The sequence below is a fragment of the Bubalus kerabau genome, chromosome 18 (genome assembly GCF_029407905.1).
Source record: "Bubalus kerabau isolate K-KA32 ecotype Philippines breed swamp buffalo chromosome 18, PCC_UOA_SB_1v2, whole genome shotgun sequence".
Classification (NCBI taxonomy): Eukaryota; Metazoa; Chordata; class Mammalia; order Artiodactyla; family Bovidae; genus Bubalus; species Bubalus kerabau.
In genome coordinates this window covers 13,441,353-13,464,386 of record NC_073641.1, presented here as the reverse complement: position 1 = coordinate 13,464,386, position 23,034 = coordinate 13,441,353, and the positions used below count along the sequence as shown (strand labels likewise).

Below are 23,034 nucleotides of genomic sequence, written 5' to 3'. Positions count from 1 at the left end.
GATATGAGTCAGGGTATAGAGTCCCCATAATTGTCAGGCTTTTCTCTGTGTCACCAGTATCCCTTAACCACCAATATTGTCTCCTTCCCCACACTTTGGTCAAAGGAATTTACAAAAATATGTAGAGCTAGATATAACCAAGGACAGGTTTTCAAGCCTTAGGTATAGACATCTTTTGAAGCCAAAAAAAAAAAAAATTATAAGATAAACATGTGAGCCTATAGTATTTAATTGAAATGTTACTTAAATATCTATAAGCATAAATCCAGGTACAAACTCCCTATACCTATAGCTCTTATACAACCATCAAGCAAAAATGAAATTATGAACTACAATTCAAACAAAGTCATTTAATGCAGACAATGAAGTTAATTTGTTGAAATGAACTCCTGTCACTCAATATAAAAAGAGTAGTATGGGCAATGTCAAAGATTTTTGAATTCTGCACACCTGTAGTTTGGTTTGTGATGTGGTGATTCCATTTTAGCAACATATTTTTTCATCCAAATTTCTACAAAGCCCTTGACCTTATAAGGTCTTGGGACCTTCACTTGGCTGGAATACATCATTTAGGGGGTTAAATTTCTCTCTCTTCCTTTCCATCTGACCTCTAGGTTGACTCTGCTGTAATATGTCATTTCCACAGTGTCTCCTCATTTTTTCAATGCATTAAATCACTTACAAAATCCAAGTCTTACTTTATGAAAATGACTTTTAGTTGAAAAATGTTTGATATCAAAGTGAAGTTTTGTCATTCAGATAAAATAATTCAAGATGAATGTAGCAGTAGACACAGGACCTGGGTTATGGATTTTAAAATAGAACAAACCATCCTAGGTAGCTGAAGAAGTCTCCCAACATTTTCTATCGCTTAAAATTCCTTTAGGGATCAAAAGCCAACCTAGATGTACACTTTCAAATAAAAAAATAAATGCTAGGTGCCGAAATCTGCAGCCAAGATTTCATCATGCAAATGATCAAAAATTTACTTCTTTTTTTGTCATCAAAATATAAAATTTAGAGTTTTTCACTGGGATCTCACAGATCCAGGAGACTATGTCCATTGACCTTGGAATCAGAGAAGTACAGTTTGAAAAACAACCAAGATTTTTTAGTGGAAAAGAACCCTTGAAAATGCCTATAGAGACTAAATCATCTTCATTAGTCCTTGCAACTTGAAATGACAGAATAAAGATCTAAGGAGGTTAAACTGATGGTTAGTGATGAGATCTGCTTCTCCAGATTCCAAGTTCATGCCCTTGTCTACTACATCAACATTTACCCAGGAGTTTTACATTTAGGATGCTACCTCCCATAGATAATTCACACACACAAGACCTCCTGACTCTCACAAGGTATTCTTATAATCCAACACATTATATTTTTGACAACAAATCCTGCAAATTATTAGTACTTCCATCCACTTAAATGACTCTCTAATGAATATCCAGTTGTGAAGACTGTTTATTAATAACCTCTGTGAAAACCAGCACTTCATTCGTCATAAGGTTATTCTCACCAGTTTCAAAGATTGCCTGGAGCTTTTAAGTGTGTTCAGATCTCTGCCATCCTAAAGGGTTGCTTCTCAAATTATTCTCTTCTCTCCTCCCATTTTAAGCCCAAGTTCCTTGAAAATAGAGTATGGATTTTATGTCTCTATATCTTCCAGTAACCCACACACATGAGCTTCTATTTTCATTGCTCTATTGAAATAGTTCCCTCAAAGGCCACGCTGCACTCTTGCTATATCTGGTAGACTCTCTGTACTATTCTATTTGACCTTCCTTCAGGGCCACTTCCCACTTAAACCTCTTCCTTGGCTTTTCCAATGCATCACTATGTACTCTCTAGATTGCATTATCTTTGTCTTCCCTGGTTTCTTTTCCCAACATCATAAATATTGATATTCCTTAAGGTTTGTCATTATTCATGTTCTTTCCTTACTATATATGATCTCTATGTTGACTTCATATAGATCCATGGTGGCTCAGGGTTTCCCTGGTGGCTCAGATGGTAAAGAATCAGCCTATAGTGCAGGAGACCTGGGTTCAATCCCTGGGTCAGGAAGATCCACTGGAGGAGGAAATGGCAACCCACTCCATTATTTTTGCCTGAAAAATTCCAAGGTCACAGGAGCCTGGTGAACTACAGTCGATAGGGTCGAAAAGAGTCGGACATGACTGAGCAAATAACACAGACAGATGGTGACGTCATGTAGATCCGTGTACTAATGATGCCCAAATATGTCCCTGTAATCTCTTTTCTGAGGCCCAGATAAGTATTTCTGGGAAACTTGCACATTTAAGAGACAAGCAAAGGATTTTTTTTCTTCCAGTTTTATCAAGATACTGAAATAAGTTTAGAGACCATTCTAGTAGATTTTAGTGCCATGAATAGATATGTAATGTTATACGTGATATGTAAACTTAATATATAGAGACATTCATATTCATCCGTTATTCCACTTCACGTATAGTAAATTTAGAAACACATTGCTTTTGCTTTTTGTTACTATTTGTTACTATTATCATATATAGTAATTCTAAATACTACATAAAACCCGTATTACCTTATTACTATTTTTGCATCAGACAGTAAGTTATCTTTTGAAGCATTTCAAACTAAGGAAATAATGTCATTTCTATTTACCTCCATTTTTGTAATTTCTTAGCACAGATAAGATTTTAATCTGAAGTCATACTGTTTCTACCCTAAAATATTTCTTAGCATATTTTGTAGTACATTTAAGCATAGGATTCCAAGATCACAAAAAGCCAGAGAATATAATAATAAAATCTTCCACATGGAAGGAAAAAGAAAAAGAAAATGAAAGAAGAGTTTCAAAAAGGGAGCAGCCAGCTGGTTCAAATGCCACGCTGGTGTTGAACAGGGTGAGAATGGAAGTATTCTTTCAACTTAGCTAGTGGAAGATCACTGGAAACATGGCAAGAGAAATTTGGATCAAATGCAGATTGAAACAAATTGACAAGTGAGTTAGAAGAGAAGAAATGCAGACTATGAATGTGGAGAAGCTGTAGCAACTTCACTGTTGAAGAAAAGGGGGATAGAGAAATGACTACAGAGGAATCTAGGGTCTGAGAAAGGACACATTTTATTGGCTAAGGAAAAGAAGTCAGGATAGAGAAGGGGCAAAAGTTACAAAATACATGAAGCCACATGGTTAAGCAATATTATGAGCTCTTATCAGGAAAAGAACTACCTCTTCCATTGACTAGGAGTGATGGAGGTGGGTATCATTGTGATATGCTTCTTGTTTTTCGAAATAGGAAGATAAGAGGCAAGGTTACTTCCTGCATTTCATAGGGAAAACGGTGAGATTTTGAGGAGAGCTGAGATTTTTAAAAGGATCTGACCAGACTCCACAATCTGTGCTCTAATCCCTCCTGTACCCTGTTCTGAAACACAGATCCAACCATGATTCTCTGGGGCTCCCAGTTTCTTCAGGATAAAATCCTACCCCACAGCATATTCCATAGAGCCCTCCATGACAGAGCTCCCACCTGCGTCTCTAGACCATCAACCCCTTCCACTTATCACCCACTCCTGCTCCAAGTTCTAGAATCATGGTTCTCCAAACACACCACATACCAGAACTGTCAGCCTAGAATACTTTCAACCTTGCTTCTCTGCCTAGAAAGCCTCCATCCACTTTTTAAAATCCAGTTTGAGTTTCTAATTATTCCTTAATATCCCTGACTTTTACTAACCTATTTTGCTTTGTCCCAATTTTGCCACTTCTTTGTTTCTGCATTTATTTAGTTTTACACTGTCACTCTTAAGTATTTCTGTACAGTATCTAAAATCCTCTTGGGCAAGCACTTTCATTCAATTATTTACTTGCAGTGACTGTATATTTTTTTAATTTTATTTTGACTGCACTGAATCTTCATTGCTGTGAGTAGGATTTCTTTAGTTGTGGCAAGTGGGAGCTACTCTCTAGTTGAAGTGCACAGGCTTCTCATTGCAGTGTGGGCTCAGTAGTCATGGTGCAAGGGCTTAATTGCTCAGCAGCAGGTGGGATCTTCCTGGATCAGGGATTGAACCCATATCCCCTGCATTGGCCTAACCACTGGACCACCAGGAAAGTCCCTCATTCAATTATCTAATTAACTATCCAATGAATATGTACTAAGCAAAATGTAATCCATAATTTCATGAAGCCCACAAGGCAACAGCCAGTCATAAGGCAGTATAACTTGAGCTGTAACTGAAGACTGACCAAAGACAGGGGAGAGGGGAGAATGATGAGAAGAATAGCTTCCAGGGCACCTCTGCCTATGAATGCCTCTCTTCCAGTGGAGTTCCATAAGTTCCATGAAGGCTGGGGCAGAGCCTTGTCCAAAAGTGCACCCACATTGACCATCACACTGCAGTTACTCTAAATGTAGACTGTCCTTGTACCAAAGTCACTCTATAGCTCTTACTTTCAGGAGTTTGCAGACTCCTAATGTAATCCCTTTCAACTGGAAAGATTAATTATTCTTTCTAATGTTTTGTCCCTTCCTACAATATCTGTTCATGGCCCTTGACAGAAAAGAAAGTCCTTTCTGATGCCATCCTGAAAGTCAAGTCATTAACAGGATCTGTTTCTTGCTCTGTTCCCCCTTTTCCCTGAATCCCTGATTCAACTCCCTCATCACAAGGGCCCAGGCAGGGTCCTTTTCTGTGCTCACTGCCATAGATTTGGCCTCTTGGTTTTCTTCACTTCTTTTATCTATACGATTTTGTTGTTGTTAAACTGCCTTTTTTGTTGTTGTTCTTGTCCATCATCGTTGTACATAACTTTTTTAAACTAAAAAGAGAGAAAGAAAAGGAAAAAGTGCTCAGTTTAGCATGACTTATGCTTTATGGACTCAGGTTGCTAGAAGAGTCGTTGTCTGTTTAATTCGAAATCATGATTTTCCTGTGAACTGTTCTAATCTTGGCTTTACCAGCAGATGGTCTTACACCTAAAATAAGACTAGCTTCACACCTACTTGTTTTCTGTTTAAATTCTGTTTTATAGGAAGATGAAAGACTGCAGGTTAAAATGTTCACATTTGCAGTGATTCCTTGTTACAGAAGTTTCTACACTTGAAAGATGCAGCTGTAAAATATACAACTGCAAAAGCTGTATCACCCAGCCCCACTGCTGCCCATCCATGTGTTGCCAGGCCCTGGCAATGTTGCATAGAGTCTAGTAGACTCAGGCACCCAGCACCTTTGTTAGCACTCTAGATACCAATTTTTTCTTAAGGTGAAAATCACATTCCTCCAAAACAGTCCTTTCTTTCTGACCATCACCATCCATTTCTGACCATCTTTTCTTTCAAGTTGGTGTACAGTCTTCTTTCCTCCTAAGATTAATTTTAAGCAACAAGGGAACTGTTTGTATAATAAAGTTGCCTTCTTACCAAATAGGAGTGCATTTGGAAGACCAACATATCTATGAGTGAGGAGGTGCAAGCCCAAGAGTTACATTAGAGTAGTGAGTAGTAGACAGTCTTAGAGATGGTGAAAGTGAGAACGTTAGTGCTCAGTTGATTCTGACTCTTTGTGACTCCATGGACTGTAGCCCCACCAGGGTCCTCTGTCCATGGAATTCTCCAGGAAAGAATTACTGAAGTGGGTGGCCATTCCCTTCTGCAGGGGATCTTCCCAACCCAGGGATTCAACCTGGGTCGCCTGCATTGTAGGCAGATTATTGTCTGAGCCACCAGGGAAGCCCAGGAAGAGAAGGTGAGTTTGGTCAAATGCAGAGTTCTTGTTTGGTTTTGCTGATGTGAACATGCAGCTCTGGGGAGGAACTGAATTTCTCAGGACAACAGAAAAGAGACTGAGAGCTGTCACCTTCTCAGCTCTTCCCCCAGGGCAGCCCTTGGACTTTCTTCTAAGTAAATGTTGATCAAATATTTTAATGGCGATATCTGAAGAAGTGCCAAACTATCAGCCTGTTAGAGAAACCAGTGTCTTCGTTCCTTGCTTGGTGGTAACAGGTAGCTCAGAGCTCATCACCTCCTAGCTTGTGCTGCTTTTTCTCTAACATATTCCCTTAGATCATTGCCAGCATTCAGACTCATCAGTCATTTCCTTGATGACATGTATCCTATCAAGATCTTCTAGAGTTTTCCCTCTTTGGACTTGGCATTGTGCTTCTGAGAAAAATGTCACTGTAAACTCTCTCTTCCAAAATATGCTGAAGAAAACTAGCCATGCCCCATTTTGGGCCCCCTGCCATACCAATCCCCCATTCAGAGAAGGGTCCATTCTCTTTGGACAGGAGGTTGTAAACATATGGAATTCGTTACTAGAAGAGTTTGTTGGTTCTGGCTGTTTCCGCTCCCTAAGCCAGTTCCCTAGCCATGACAAAACATTCCCCACACTCTCATCATGACTCATTTTTATTTTTAAATAACCTCTAGTGTGGAACTTTGTCAAGATTTTTCAAAAGGTTAAAGAAATTATGTCCGCATGCTTTTGACCCCCTTGGAGAATTTTAGTAGATTAAGCACATTCTCTCATTACAGAAATCACTGGCTATGTTTGCTGAAAATCTCATGACTGCCCTGAAACTCATGGATATGAATTTCTCTAAATCTGTAATGTATGCTCATCATTCCACCCTCTATCAGTTCAGTTCCGTCGCTCAGTTGTGTCTGACTCTTTGCGACCCCATGGACTGCAGCATGCCGGGCATCCCTGTCCTTCACCAACTCCCGGAGCTTGCTCAAACTCTTGTCCATTGAGTCGGTGATGCCATCCAACCATCTCATCCTCTGTTATCCCCTTCTCCTCCTGCCTTCAATCTTTCCCAGCATCAGGGTCTTTTCCAATGGAGAAGGAAATGGCAACCCACTCCAGTATCCTTGCCTGGAGAATTTCATGAAAGAGGAGCCTGGCAGGCTATAGTCCATGGGGTCACAAGAGTTGGACACGACTTAGCAACTAAAGAGAGAGAGAGAGTTCTTCACATCAGGTGGCCAGAGTATTGAGTTTCAGCTTCAGCATCAGTCCTTCCAAAGAATATTCAGGACTGATTTCCTTTAGGATGAACTGGTTGGATCTTCTTGCAGTCCAAGGGACTCTCAAGAGTCCTCTCCAGCACCACAGTTCAAAAGCATCAATTCTTCAGCGCTCAGCTTTCTTTATAGTCCAACTCTCACGTCCATACATGACTACTAGAAAAACCATAGCCTTGACTAGACGGACCTTTGTAGGCAAAGTAATGTCTCTGCTTTTTAATATGCTGTCTAGGTTGGTCATAGCTTTTCTTCCAAAGAGCAGACATCTTTTAATTTCATGGCTGAAGTCACCATCTGCAAAGATTTTGGAGCCCAAGAAAATAAAGTCTGCCACTGTTTCCATTGCTTCTCCATCTATTTTCCATGAAGTGATGGGACCAGATGCCATGATCTTTGTTTTTTGCTCCACCCTCTGTGAGGGGATATAAAGGCATAAAGATATACAGGCATAGTCTCTGATATTAAACTGCTTGAAATCAAATTAGGCTAAAAGAAGTCACAAAATCATGAATGAGCAACAGTTTACATAAGTTGGTGGTGACTAAAATTATAAAAGGAGTTCAGAAAATTAACAAGTATATTCAGGAGAAGATGGAAAAATCTGCACAGAGGAGACAGCCCTTGAATTTGGTCTTGAAAGCTAAATAAGATTGATAGAGACAGGGAGAAGAGGAAAAAAAGGAGCTGCCAGGGGCTTCCAGATGTTTGAGAAATAAAACAACATGAACAAAGACTTCAAGGTAGAAACGTCCGGTCAGAGTGGAGCAGACATATGAAGGGGTCTGATAAGTTGAGAGAAACCAAAGTAACAAAGGCCTGGAACAACCAGCCACAAGAGTTAAAAACCGGTAAGAGAGGTGATAGTTATGGGGGACTATATTTAAGTATGTAGTATTTAAAAGAAAACAAGTTGTTGACTGGTGAGAGATAATTTAATCGAAGGACCATCAAAGCAAACCAAGACTGAGAATGTTAAATTTTGTTTAGATCAGAATAAGTTAAGCACGAATGAAAACAGAAATGCAAGAGCTCAAAAAGGATAAACGGAAGCTGCAAGGGATGGTAATAACAGACATGAAATTCTAAAGGAATTACTCCTGGTACCAAAATGTGTATGTTTCCTAGGGCTATCATAGCAGAGCCCCATGAATGACATGGCTTGAAATAACAGAAGTGTATTTTCTCAGTGTTCTGGAGGCTAGAGGTCCCAAATCAAAGTATTGGCAGGGACATGCTCTCTTGAATGGCTGTGTGGAAGAATCCTTTCTCACCTCCTCCAGCTTCTGGTGGTTGCTGGCAATCCTTGATGCCCCTTGTTCTGTAGCCACTAACTCCAGTCTCTGCCTCCATCTTCACACCAGCTTCTTCTCTGCGCAGCTGTGTCTCTGTACATCCTCTTCTCTGTTTATAAAGACAACAGTCATTGTCTTTAGGGTTCACTCTAGTCTAGTATAATCTTGCCTTAACTCATATCTGCAAAGCCCTTATTTCCAAATAAGGTCACATTCTGGGATTCTAGGTGGACATGACTTTGGAGGGGACACTGTTCAATCCAGAGGAGAGCATAAAATCCAGAAAGCACATGGCGGGGTTGGGCTTACAGGACCTCAGGGAAAAGAAGCTGTAGGAAAGGAAAGCTTCTTTCTACCTTCTTAGATTTGAGTCAAAACATTAAACTGGCATAAGACAGAGTAGCAGACAGAACAACGCATATAGATTTCATTTAATATTTTTTCGTGTACACAGGAGTCTGCCAAAGGAAAATGAAGACACAAAGAAGCCATTAGGCCCTGAAGCTTACTTAACTATTTACTGTGTTTTGTTTAAATTACCCTCATCTCTTTCAGAGGTACTGATGACTTGGGGCAGAGCACAGTAATAAGGAAATTTCTCATTCCCTCTAACTTCTCTGAAAGCACTGATGCTGCCCAACCCCTTAATTTTTGACAGTGAGGAGATGGGGACAGAGTCCTTGCCCAAGAACACGCTTTGTTAAAGCAGAGGCCAGACAAAACCCAAGGCCATTCACTTCCCAGACAGTGACCTTCTCTCTCTATGTGATAGGCAGGCTTGGTTTGACATCCCTATCTCCCCCAGTATATCAGGGCCATTTTCCACAGCTATTTTCACAACACTTGGGGAACATTCAGGCAGCTGTTGCTGGTATTTTAAAGCTTCCCACAGCAGTGGGGGACACCAGGTCTCCCAGTGGTGGTATTGTATAAATTCACTAGAACAGCTGGCTCACCCAACTTTTCCTTGTGATGCTTTTGAATTATGAATCGGCTGGAACACACTGGCCCCGCTGCTGGTGCCTGTTCCTGGGACACAAGTATCAAGCCACACCAGTTAGGTCATGTTAGATTCCCTCTGTCATCAGCATGTCAAAATCCTTTTCCAGGACACAAATTCCGTTGCCCTGAGAGTTGTCTAATTAAACTTTCAAAAGGATTAATTGCTTATTTGTTGTGTAAGTGCTAAGAACAAATAGAAATCCACATGACATTTTGGAGGAGAACCTAAATTTCTTGCAGCAACCTAAGAGCAGACACTTAGTTCAGCTTTAAGAAGACCCCACTTCTACTGCCTTTGAGCTCAAGTTATTACTTTTGACTTTCCTGATGTTTGTAAGGTTTTACCCATGTGGTGGTTTTTTACATTAACGGACTTAGGTAAAAATATTTTTCCTGTTAATTCAGTAGGAATTAACTGAGTTTTCAAAGGAAAACTATCAACAAAAGAAAAATGTACAGCTAATGCTAAAGTAATTACTAAAGATGAATGCATATGGGTTTTTTGTATCAAAGTTGCCTTGAAGATAATTAATATTATTTTTATTACTCAATTCTTTAAAACTTGCTTATTCCAATGTTTCATTCCAATTTATTGGAAATGGGCCTTGTGCCTGGTACATTGTAATCAATCCAATATTTTTATCATTGTTATTAATATATTTTATTGTCATTCCCTGGGTTGCTTCTCCTGCCTTTAACTTGCATAAAAACTTGGATTTCCCGCCCCCTGCCGAGTAATGTTTATAGCAATACCAGGAGTAAATAACATGGTACTAGTCAACAAGCAGCCTCCCTGTATACTTTTGTTTCATGAATAGGGCATTTCGTGAGCAGGACACTCATTTATTCAACAGCTATTTTTAAAATTTGCCCTTGTAAAATTTTAAAAAATTTTTAGTATGTACAAGGTAAGACGATCCAACACAGTATACAATTTCCCCATTTTTAGCTCACTTTCTTTTGAAGGACACCATGTATCTAAAGAACCTCTTTCAAAGGCACACAGTAACGTTGGTTTAGTTAATTTATGAACTAACTGTCACAGATGTTTGGCCTTAAAGATCTCTCTCAGGGTCAAGTGCAGTAACAGTGTTTGTGGTTTAATGTGGGCACCAGGAGTCTAATCTCTGCTATACAACAAAAAATTAGTTCTGTGATTTTAGGGAAATCATTTCACCCTCATGGGCATCAATTTCCTGGTCATGAAAAGACAGTTTTTGAATAGCTTGGTAGTTTTTAATAATTTTAATGAACCATATTCCTAAGTAGATCTAATGATATGATATTATTAGCCCCTCAATAGAAACATGAACATAACCAACTCATAGTTAATATTGCATTTCAAAAGCTCCTGGCCCTCCTTGAAGCTCACCTGTGACCTGCGGAGGTCCATGGACCTCAGGTAAAGTATCCCTGGGTTAGAACAGGGTCTCTGTTTCACTGTTTTGAAATTCTCAACCATACCACCAACACACTGTCCACCACCCAAAATTAACAGGATTGAAGTCTCTTCCTAGATAAAATGTCACTCCACACCTCCAGATGGCTCTTCTTCCACTACTTTCTCTAATGGCAGTTATTGCCCCAAATGTGCTGATAGGAATAAATGATATCAGGGAAAACACTTGGAATCAAAACCCTTGTGCAGATCTTGAGTAATCACTTATAACTCCATGGAAACTATAGGAAAGCCCTCTAGGTACCTCAGCCTCCTGGTGATTACCTCCTGTGTCATGTACCTGGGCCTCCAGTCATGAGTCCCAGCTATTTCCACTGGAAGAAGCAGGTGACATGTCTTCCTATATGAAAGCAACATCCAAGGGGAAAGTGAAAATCTTGCAGACCACTGAGTATGTCAAAATAGGAAAGAAGCGTCATGGATAAAGAAGAGAAGCTGTCCAAGAGTGCAGAACAAAGTATATTCATATTTTAAAATGATGCTGTTACAGAAAATACCTGTATCATGGACCAGGACAACAGACCTCAGTCAAGAGTTCAGAATAATCCAACCTCTCACACACCACACATGCTCTCTCTCTTACACACACACACACACACACACACACACACACATGCACGCACACATGCATGCATGCGCACACAATTCCTGAGCTCAAACCAAAGCCCTGGAATAAAGAAAATGGCATAGACAAAATTCTAAAATGATCCCCTATGACATTTGCCCGTGTATACTTTCTTCCTCTTGAGTGTGGGCAGAATCTGAATATACTATAATATAACCCCATGATTATGTTAACATTAATATGGCCAAAGGGATTTTGCAGGTGTGATTAAGTTCCTAAATCAGTTGACCTTAAGAGAGGCAGATTATGCAGGTGGGCCTGACCTTATCACATAATCCCTTTAAATCTGTGTTTATAGACCAGAGAGAAATTTGAAGTGGGCCAGAAGGATTCAACATGCCAGTGTAGATGGAGGGGGCCATGTGGCAGGGAAGGTGGGTGGCCTCAAGAAGCTGAAAACAGCCCTCAGCTGCCCATAAGCAAAACTGTGGTGACCTGAGTGCTACAACTACAAGAAACTGAATTCTGCCAATGACAAGAATGGGCTTGGAAATGAAGTTTTCCTGGATCTCCGGGTGAGAACTCAGTTCAGAAAATAAGTTGAATTCAGTCTTGCCATACCCTGAGCAGAGGACCCAATCATGCTGTGGAGGAATGCTGACCTACACAACTGAGTGAATGAATGGGTATATTATTTTAAGCTGCTAAACTTGCTATTATTTATTACACAGCAACAGAAAAATAATGCAGGAGAGAAAGTGTAAAGATGTCTGTCTGGATTCTTGATGGCCAAGCACATGGAAAAGAATATTTCTTCTTCCCATCAAAGAGCCCAATGCTTACACCTTCAGGCTGTGCTCAATTTGCCTTAACAGTCAAGGTTATATTATGGTTTCAACAAATACTTATTGAGCTTCAGGTGATACTTTAGGATCTGTGTACAGTTCAGTTCAGTCACTCAGTCGTGTCTGACTCTTTGTGACCTCACGGACTGCAGCACGCCAGGCCTCCCTGTCCATCACCAACTCCTGGAGTTTACACAAACTCATGTCCCTTGAGTCGGTGATGCCATCCAACCATGTCATCCTCTGTCATCCCCTTCTCTTCCTACCTTCAATCATTCCCAGCATCAGGGTCTTGTCAAATGAGTCAGCTCTTCACATCAGGTGGCCAAAGGATTGGAGTTTCAGCTTCAGCATCAGTCCTTCCAATGAATACTCAGGACTGATTTCCTTTAAAATGATAAGAGTAAAATTATTAGGACTTGATTTTTAAATATCTTAAGCCATATTTTAAGACTAAGCCATTAGAGAAGTAAAGGTAAAGCATTTCACATGGCACTACTAACACATTAGCAGTGTCATCTCATACATCTGCCTACATTTTAATACACGCCGCATATGTAATTAATTTATAGCAATTTCTATAATCTATTGACAGTGTGTGCATTTGATAACTTTCATCTGATAACATCCAGCATCTCACAAACAACATCATTGTGACTGTTAAAGTGGTTCTCTGTGACATCAATTGAGCTGACATTGAACTTTATAGTGAATTTTGAGGTGGTATGGGCGTGGGGATAAATATATTCATTTATTCACTGAATATTTATTGAGCATCTACTGGATATCAGCTACTCTTCTCAGCCCTAGATATAGATGTAACTTAGGAGCTTATAGTCTATGGAGACCCAAAATTCAATAAACAATTTTACTTTTATCACTATATATATATATATGTTCATATATATGACCAATTTCCTTCATATATATGAATCTTTTCTCCTTTAAGATGAAACTCTATGCCCTCTGCAATAGTTTGTATTAATATTAAATATTTAAGTCCTAATAGTTTGTGATGCAAGAGCATCACAAATTACATTTCAAGACAGTGACCAAAGTTTGAGGTGACTCGAGTATCTGTTGCTTGAGCCTCGCCACTCGAATCATACTGGCAGGCCTGTGGGGCTCATCAGGGTACCACTGGCACCACAGGGTCTCAGCAAATCAGTTGTCTGTGTTCAGACCACTAGCTGACTTCCCCTCCAGCTCTGCTGACTGGCCATTGGAAGAAGATTTGTATCATGTGGGAGAAAACTAAGACTATCTGCCAATGAAATGCACAGGCAGCTCTGGGGGCTAGGGAATAAGGCTCCAGGTATGGCACAGCAGCATCAGAGACCCAGCCTGCTGCTGCTGCTAAGTTGCTTCAGTCGTGTCTGACTCTGTGGGACCCCATAGACGGCAGCCCACCAGGCTCCCCCGTCCCTAGGATTCTCCAGGCAAGAACACTGGAGTGGGCTGCCATTTCCTTCTCCGATACATGAAAGTGAGAAGTGAAAGGGAAGTCGCTCGGTCGTGTCCGACTCTTTGTGACCCCATGGACTGCAGCCTACCAGGCTCCTCCGTCCATGGGATTTTCCAAGCAAGGGTGCTGGAGTGGGGTGCCATTGCCTTCTCCAGAGCCCCAGCCTAGGAGGGCCTTTCTAAGCAGGTGCTGGGAGCCAGGCTGCAGACCACCAAGGCTCCAGGCCTAGCAGATGACTTCTGGGAGACATGGACAGCCTATTTGAGACCACCACAAGCTGGGACCATCTGCTGCTTGATATGCATGCTATTTCTATTTACTGGATGTCTTTTTGGTTTAAAAAAAAAAGTTATTTTCTTGTTTCAAGTCCGGACAGTTGAGATGACTGCATTTGGCCTCAGCAATCCCATAAGGAGGAGAAGTGAATGTCCTTTGCCTGGAGGGTGGGGGATATGAGATGTTGCTAGATCCTTGGCAATTTAGGGTGTCAGGGGAAGAGGCCTGTAGTCTGAAATCTTCAGGGGAGATAAATTTTTGTGTGGAAGTCAGAAAGGAGGCCTGAGATAGTTTTTTTTGTGGGTTTTTGTTTGTTTGTTTGTTTTTTACCAAAAAAGATCAATATGACTGTGGCACAGAGAATGTAATTTGGGGGATTTGCCAAAACTGAGTGACCAATTTGCCAATTTTTCAGTTCGTCAAAAGTTCAATTAACTGTCTCCAAATATTATAGCTAACCATTTCCCATAAATAGTTGTGACAGCCTTAAAGGATGGGTCTCACCATTTAGTTTGTTTTGGTTGAGGCAACTTGAAATTCACCAGCAATGCTCATCTCCCAAATCATAAATCCAAAGAAGCTAAAGTACAGAGGCTTTGGCTGGTCCCTGGAAATGAAGTAAAATTACTTCAGTGAGATTAGACTAACTGGAAACTAATAGAAAATGGTGTTTATATAGGATTCTAAATTGTTTTAACTTTTTTCCTGATCTCCTCCCATGTGTTACCAATTGAATTTATCATTCTTTTCAGTAACCCCCGCATCTGAATCCCCTTATAATGGGCTTGTTCCCTTAAGAGGCTGAAATGCTAAAAACACCAGCTACTAAATTCCCTTGCTGCCCTGCCACCGATATGATTTGCTATAAAACACATAAAATTATCTAAGCATAACTTTTTTTTTAATCCTTAAATATTTTTATGAAAGAGTTTGGAATGCTCCTCTCCTCAATCCTCTCATGTCTGCCCCCCCAGCCCCCCTCCCCAAGTGCAATAAACTGCTGCTTCTGTCCACACTCTGCACCATGTGCTAAATGACTGGATTGATTAGTCATAAATGTGAAATAGAAACATTTTAATTCTTTTTAATTTTTAAAAAGAAGAGAATTTTAATTCTTTTTAAAATTCATTTAAATTCAATGAAAACAATGAAGTGAAAAGCAGTTAACTAAAGCATGCAGTGTTTAGTTTAAAAATCTCATTCAATGAACCACCAGGGAAGTCCATCCAATATGAACTGCCACAAAATTTATACTTAAAAAAAAATCTGGGGGGAATGTTAATAATTTGGATATTTTTAAGATTTTGGTTTTCTAGGTAAGTTTGTTTCTAGTGAATCAGTTTTTGGCAACTTAACCTAGAACTGAGCAAGGGTCAGAGATGGCAGGTGCAGCAGTGTGAAGGGAGCCGGTCAGGAATCCTTTCTCAACCATGCTCAGGCGTCGGGACTCTATCCTCAGAGCATCTGGGAATTCTTGAAGGAAACTGACTTGTCCTGATTGCATTTTAGAAGATCTGGATGCAGCCAGATAACCTTAACAGTGGTTACATGGAGCAGGGGACATAAGAAATATCAGGAAGATAATAAATCCTTTTTTTTTGTTGTTGTTTATTTGACTTCTTTACTTAAATAGTAATCATGCATTGATTAGAGGAGAGAAAGAGGGAAAAAAGAAAAAAACCTCTCACATTTTCCTTGTTTTTTTTTTTTTTTAATATTGAAGTGACAATTGCTAGATGGCTATCTTTTTATACTTTTTTCCCCACACTGTTGCTCTGTCTTCAGTAATGAAAGCTAAAACTAAAATTCCACTGTCAGAAAGATAGCTGGCTTTTCACATGATTCTTCCAGTAATTTTGAATATTGCACTCAGCAACTGAAATAAACCCTTCTGATGTTCATCAGATGACCACTTAATAATTCACTCTCTGTGCTAGATTCTGGTTAACTACTTCATCTGTGTATCTCAAAATGTGTTTCTTTAGCCCACCAGCAGCAGTTTCACCTGAAATGCTTATTAAAAATGCAAATTCTGGGACCCAAGCCGCCCAATTAAATCTGCGTCTCTGGGGTCAGAGCTGCAGGGTCTGCACGTAAATGAGCTCCCTCTGTGACTCTTAACCATGGTGATGTTGGGGAACCACTGCCTGATTTAGCGCTTCCCTGTTCAGTTGGGCTGGAATCACCCAGGGAATTCATTGGCAATACAGCCCTGGGTAACTCCCAAAGAATCTGATTGCATACGTCTCTCCTGGGCTGGGCTCAGTCTTTGAAGTTCTCAGGTAAATCCAGCGGGATCAACGGCTTCACCTTGAACACTTGATAGCCCTCGTGTGGGTGCTTTAAAAGAAACGATGGCACTTTTCACAGAGCCCCTCTTCTCTCTGGACACATGGTTGAGTGAACCTAAGAGTATCTTACCCTTTGACATTCACAGTACTGGAAGTCTTGCTGTGACGCCATAGAAAGTTTTGGCCTGAATTTCAATTGAAGCTTTCAGTGTATGTGATAAACATTGGTGGTTGCAGTAGAGAAGCTACAGTAAGTTCTAGACTTTGCCAAGATCCTGATGGCATTTCCCCCTTTACATAGATAACCTGAAATGCATTTTAATATCCTTAAAGACTGCAACCTAAATGTAATCTTCACATGACCAAAATAATAATAAAAATTATATATATATATATATATATACATATATATATATCCCTTTTTGCATAAGTAAGTTACAACTAGTAAAGAACTGAAATATAGTTTTTCTGATGGGGAGAAGGTCCTAATGGTATTTCAGAGATAGAAGCCATCATTTTCATAGCATTAAAGTGGAATTTCAGGCAAATTACTATTGCCTGGCATGAAAAATGGATGAAATCCTGGATGACAGATGAGAGCAGAAGCTTGAGAGGGACTGTAAACCATCAAGAGCTTGATAGCAGCTAAAGATAATTAATTCTGTTAGAAACTAATAAATAAAGATAACAATATGTTGCATTATGCTTAGCATGTCTGGTACCTCAAAACCGAGAATCAGAGAAAACATGAAGTATGAGTCAGCAGTCCTAGGTGGAAAAGTCACCCCAAAAGGTGACTCTGAATTGCTTTTTTCATGAAATCAAGTGCTGCATTAGACCTAATCACCGGCCTTCAGCTCACAACTATGCAGTCATCGCTGGCGGGGAAAGGTGGATTATCAGCTTTCAGTTAGTTAAGAGTCAGGTGGCACCGACATGGTGAAGTGGGTCAATATTTGGACAGTCGATTTTCTCTCTCTCCCTCAGTCTTCAAATGTTAAAGGGCCGGGAAGAGGGCTGAAGACTACTGAAGGTGAAGGACAGCACAAAAGAACAAGAGCACCAACGTGAGTCACTTTTATTAACTTGGCACAAGGAAACCAGATTTTTGTTATTAAAATCATGATTTCAGGATTGGCTAGGCAAACTAAAATGTACCTAGTGCACCTTCTTTCCTTTTCAAACATAAAAACAGATGATCAGTAAGAGTGAAAATCCCGGTAAATGAATATGGTACTTATTTCTTAAATATGGATTCTATTGAAGCTATTGCACTCAGTACTTTAAGGGTTCCTTTGAGATCTCATCTTTGTATAAAAATTCAACTAAGTCTTTTTTCCCAAAAATGTGCTGTATTCCTTTAAATTATGATCTTTTTTAATGAAAAAAATGTTGCCATATCATATAAACAAGTGTAGATACTAAAATTATTTGAAAAACTCCTAAACCCTATAAAATTCTCAGGACCACTTTCTTTGTGCAAGGCTCTAGGTCCATAATCTGGTGTAAAGGAACTGACAGTGAAGGAGAATAGACACCTGAACAAATGGTTAACAAATAATTCAAATAAAATGTGTTCAGATATAAGTACATAAATAATGTGAAAAGAATTGGAAGTAAAATGTCTTGAAAGAATAGAAATCAATACGATCTGGGAGATTTAGTACCCACATTTTTTTTTTTTGCTTTTTATTTTTATTTTTATTTTTTTTTAATTTTATTTTATTTTTAAACTTTACATAACTGTATTAGTTTTGCCAAATATCAAAATGAATCCGCCACAGGTATAAGTGAAGTCGCTCAGTCGTGTCCGACTCTTTGCGACCCCATGGATTGTAGCCCACCAGGTTCCTCTGTCCATGGGATTTTCCAGGCAAGAGTACTGGAGTGGGTTGCTATTTCCTTCTCCAGGAGATCTTCCTGACCCAGGGATTGAATCCGGGTCTCCCACATTGTAGGCAGGTCCTTTACCATCTGAGCCACCAGGGAATTTTTATAGAATGGTGTTAATAAATCACCTTCATTGCATTTATCCAGGTCGAGAGAACAAAAGAGATGGTGAAAAACAGGAGAGATAAAAACTGGGGGAAATTTTCATTCAAAGACTGTCATTTCTAGATTGGATTGTGAAAAAGAAAATATTTCATGGTAGAAAAATATATATATATATATAAACAGCAGAGTGCCTAATATGGGTCTGCAGGAATGATGCTGGCTGCTGGAGATACAGAGCCAATAAGCTTGGTCCTGAGTCGCTCAGTCCTGAGGAAGAAAAAACAGGCAAATTGCAACTGTAACATTGTATAAATATTATAATACCTAAAGCACAGATGGCTGTGTTTTGGTTGTTTTGTTTCTTTTTCTTGAATCTGTATTGGCTAGCAGAGAGAAATCTCCTTGGAGAATACTAAGAAAAATACAACCATAATTAGGAGCAGAAGCCCAAATTCTGGAAATAGGAAGCAGAAGAGAATACACATTCTTTTGCCTCCTCTGTGTTGGTACAGATCTGGCAGGTGTGAATTTGCATATAAGTAACCACTTCAGGTAGACACAGGTCAGCACCTGCATTCACAAACACAGGTGGTTGGGCAGCATTTTTGAAAATTTAGCTACTAAATTACAGTCTCTTGTTCCTACCCTGTGTTAATCTGTCTGATTTTCTATGCTCCTTATAGAGAACTGGCAATTTAAAACCATTCAAGGGGCAAAGAAACCCAAATACAGTTAATTCTCTGCTCTAGTAGTTCTCCAACTCTAATCATGAGCTTGTTAAAATACAAATTCCTGGGACCATCTCATATATATTGAATTAAATCCACAGGGTGTGGGGCTTGCAGGATCTGTTTGTATGGTTCCCCCCTCCACCCAGGGTTTATGCTAGATGTTTATAAACTTCACTTTGATAATACAAACACATACAAAATCAGTTGTTTTGGTCTGACAGTGAGATAATGAATGACTCGGCCATGTTTTATTTAATAATTAAAATTATATTTTTAAGTTACAAAATTAATATGGCCACTCATTCTCATTATATAAATTTAAACATGGAATTACATAGAGCAAAAAGTGCCAAGCTCCCCTTCATCCCCTCCCCATGACACTCCCCACCTTACTTAACAGTTAGATACAGACTCTTCCAAAGCTGTCTATACGACTTCTGTAAGTATGATACAGTTAAGTTTTACTTCGTTTTCATTTTAAAGAAATGGCAACTTTTTTCACTTACCCTGTAGACATTTTCCAAGTTAGAATTTATAAATACATTTCATTCTTTTCATCAGTTCTTTGATATTCTTGTATAGATACAACATTATTTGCTTAATTATTTCTAGCAGCTGTACATTTAGGTTATCCTACATCCTTTTTTTGCTACCAACATAAAGTATTTCAGTGAAACATCTTTATGAATGCCTCTTTGTGCAAATGTGCAAGAATTTCTTAAGGATAATCACTGTCTAGAATTTCTGAGTCAAAGGTATATTCACTTTAAGCATTGTTTGCCTTCAGATGCTACCTTTTTACTACCACCTGATCAAAACGAGTTATCCTTTTTTCTTTAACCAGTCTGATGGGTGGGAATTACTTCATCATTTTAATCTGCATTTCTCTAATCATTACTAGACTGAGATTCTTCTGAGAAGAATGGGGATCACCTGTGTTATTTCTGTAGCTTGCCTGCTCATGTTCTTTCCACATATGTCTGCTTTTTCTTGTTGATTTATGGGCCATTTTAAATAGTCTGGGTGATAATTCTACTTGAGAAATAATGATAAAAGTAAAAAGGAATTCAATCATAGAATTAATATGATTGGGGCTATAAATATGAAATCAATACTATAAATAATATCTTACATGGTAAATTATCTCTTTTATTTATGATGCCTATTGTTGTTTTCTGTTTATCACATCTGACCATCATCATCTCTATGATTCTAGATGCACTTACTGTCTGTCTTGCTTCTGGACGTGCATGAGGGCGGTGGGGGGCGGGGGTGGGGGGTGGGGGGTGTGGGGCGGGTTGCTGGGGTGAAGGAGGGGAAGCACAGTACAACGTGATCAGGGATTTTAGCTTCAGTGACTTGGAAGTCAGTAACTAACGGACATACAGGATTGAGGAAAAGAAGCATCTTTGAGAAGGAAGAGAATGGTTGGGTTCTGTGTGGGGCATGTCGAGTTTCAGATTTCAACAGAGTATCTTGCTTATGTCCAGTAGAAAGTGGGGAAAACACCCGCCACTCACTCATTGTTGGTGTTTGCAGCCCAATGGTCCGGTTTTGCTGTGTGAGTCCACTTTCTTTGCTTATAGGAGATGGGAGCCTGGAATTCAAATGACTAGATCTTTGCTGGGTGAACTCACTCTGAGTTCTTCTTTTGTTGAAATATAATATTGCATACTTTTTAAAAATAGCGGGAAAAAAATTATTCCCAAGGTATTTGCAAAGGCTACTGCTTATCTGTCCTAATGTTCACAATTTCCAAATAACTGGTGAAGAGCTGGCACTGATGTTGCAGCATCTACCCAGTCTTCCTGCTTCAGGACTGTTTACCTTTTATGAATGTGGACAGTTTATAGCTGTTGGTAGGGTATATTATCAACATCTGTGATTGACTTACCACCTTGATACTTGGACAAGCTTCCACATAGACTTGCAGATTTTACACCGAGACATTGCGGCTCAGAGAGAGTGAGTGTCTTGCCCAACATCACACAGCTGGTGAGTGAAACTGTCAGGAGTAAACCAAAATCTACCTGGAGGAGACTGGTGGTCAAAGAGGGAGTGGTCGTCATACAGAGTAGTATTTAAGCCTAGAGCTCAGGAGAGGGGTCTGGGCTGGAAATAGAGACCTGGGAAACACTGTGCACTGAAGTTCTAGAGTTGATTGAACACAGGACCGGCTTCATGAACATGCAGCTTACACAGTTGCCAAAGGCCCATGCTTAAACCCATACTCTACCTGAACCATCTTGAAATGTATAATCATTGTTTAGAAAAGGACCCTGAATTTTCATTTTGCAGTAGACCTCAAAATTTATGTAGCCCATCCAGGGAAAACATGACTTCTCCTGGGGCTGTGAATAAACTAAGGACAAAGGAAGTGGGAGAATCCAGGCAAACTCCACCTGGAGTATTGGCAGAGGTCAACTTGGCCATGAAGAGGACTCTGGAGTAGTAACGAGAAAAGTAGGAAGAAAACCGGAGGGAAGGGATGTGATGGAGGGTGAGGGGTGAGTTCCAAGAGAGAGGAGTAGGTCTGCAGTGATGCCAGCTGTCAAGAGGTCAGGTAACTGAGAACCAAATGAAATCTTTATCTTTTGAGGAGTCAGAAAGTGGGAAACGGTGCTGTCTGAGACCAGATGCACCTCTGTGATAAAGTGGTCAAGGAATAGAGCTTGTGTGTGTAGACTATTCGTGGTAGAATTTTGGTCAATACAGAAAGGGGAACAGTTTGGAGGAGATTCAGGGCCATGGACAACAATTATATAATGAGAGAAATGAGAAAATGCTGAGCCTGGGCAAAGAAGAGAAGGAAGGCCATTAAGTAGAAGGAAAGGAATTTATGATACAAGGGAATTTAGTATTGTCCTTGGTTTGGATGAGTGGTAGGGAAGCAAATTATTGAACTAACCATCAGCAATACCCAGAAGACCACCTCCTACATGCAGTCTGCAGCCCTCACACCTTTTGTACTTCCTCAGGATCTGTCCCACCCTTACCTCCAGTGGTCACAATGTGGCCCCTATCTCTCCCACAGTTCCAGGCTGGAGTTTATCCAGCTTCTCCACCAGTCCATGCTGATCTCCTGTCCATCCTAGCCCCGGTTCAGGAAGCTTGTTAAGTCAATGCCTCCAGTGTCCCACTCAGTTTAGTAGCTTAGAAGTGAAAAGATGCTCAGCTGGTCATAGCGAAGTTGGAATCACAACTATGACCTTCAGTCTTAGTGGAGCGAGAGAAGATGTCTAGTTTCTATATGCAATTCTGTATGTGAACATATGTGTGTATATACACAATGCCATGAGCAGCTTATTTGAAATAGATTTCCCACAGGGGTAATGAAAACTGGAAGCTTCGTCAAAGTAAGGACGACATAAGTAGCACATGCTGCCAAAAGCATTAAACTGAATGAGAGAGTTAGGCTCCTGGCATGAGGCCACCCTGCTTAGCCTCCAGCGCTGCCGCAGCCCTGCTGGTTCATCAGCCATCCCCCAAGGACAGCTGCTATCTGGTCGCTGAATGCATTTCTGTTTGGCACATGTGCTCACGTGGTTGAATACTCAAAGTGTGTTGTTCTGCAAAGCAGACACAGAGGATTATATTTCTAGGACTTGACCAAAGACATAGCTGACTAGGCATGATTTTTTTTTAGAAACTTTATCTTATACTAATCACAGTATTTAACGCAACAGATTTTTCATTCACATAATTTTACCCCCCTCCCCACAAAAAAAGGATGTTGAAAATGTTTAAGATGTTCAGAGTGGTACCACTTTGGAAAAGAGTTTGTCATTTGCTTTAAAAAACTAAATATGCACCTACCATACTAACCTATCCTCAGTTCCTCACACACGTTTACCCAAGGAAAATGATAGTACATGTCCATACAAAGGCTTGTATAAAATGTTTCTTTATGATAGAACACTTCCAAAAGAAATCCCAATGTCCATCAACAGGTGAACAGATAAACAAATTGTGGTACATCCTTATAATGGAATACTACTCAGCAGTAAAAACGGATGAGAAAATGACGTAGCAAAACATTGATGAATCTCAAGATAATTGTGCTGAATGAAGGAAGCCAGATAAAAGAGTTG

The 23,034-nt window shown here is 39.9% G+C and overlaps 1 protein-coding gene across 15 annotated transcripts in view; it reads left to right on the top strand.

The window, feature by feature from the left end:
* The window catches only part of PIK3R1 (phosphoinositide-3-kinase regulatory subunit 1), a 648,380-nt gene that overhangs the window by 443,250 nt on the left and 182,096 nt on the right, over positions 1-23,034 (top strand). For 12 of the 15 annotated variants that reach the window (XM_055555105.1, XM_055555102.1, XM_055555104.1 and 9 more), the window contains one exon: positions 17,205-17,284. The exons of 1 other annotated variant lie outside the window; for it this stretch is intronic. The gene's annotated coding sequence lies outside the window, so the exon portion shown is untranslated. Of the gene's footprint in view, positions 1-15,982; positions 16,209-16,298; positions 16,468-17,204; positions 17,285-23,034 lie in introns of those variants that run through there. 2 more of the 15 variants (XM_055555116.1, XM_055555117.1) reach the window with 2 other exon arrangements.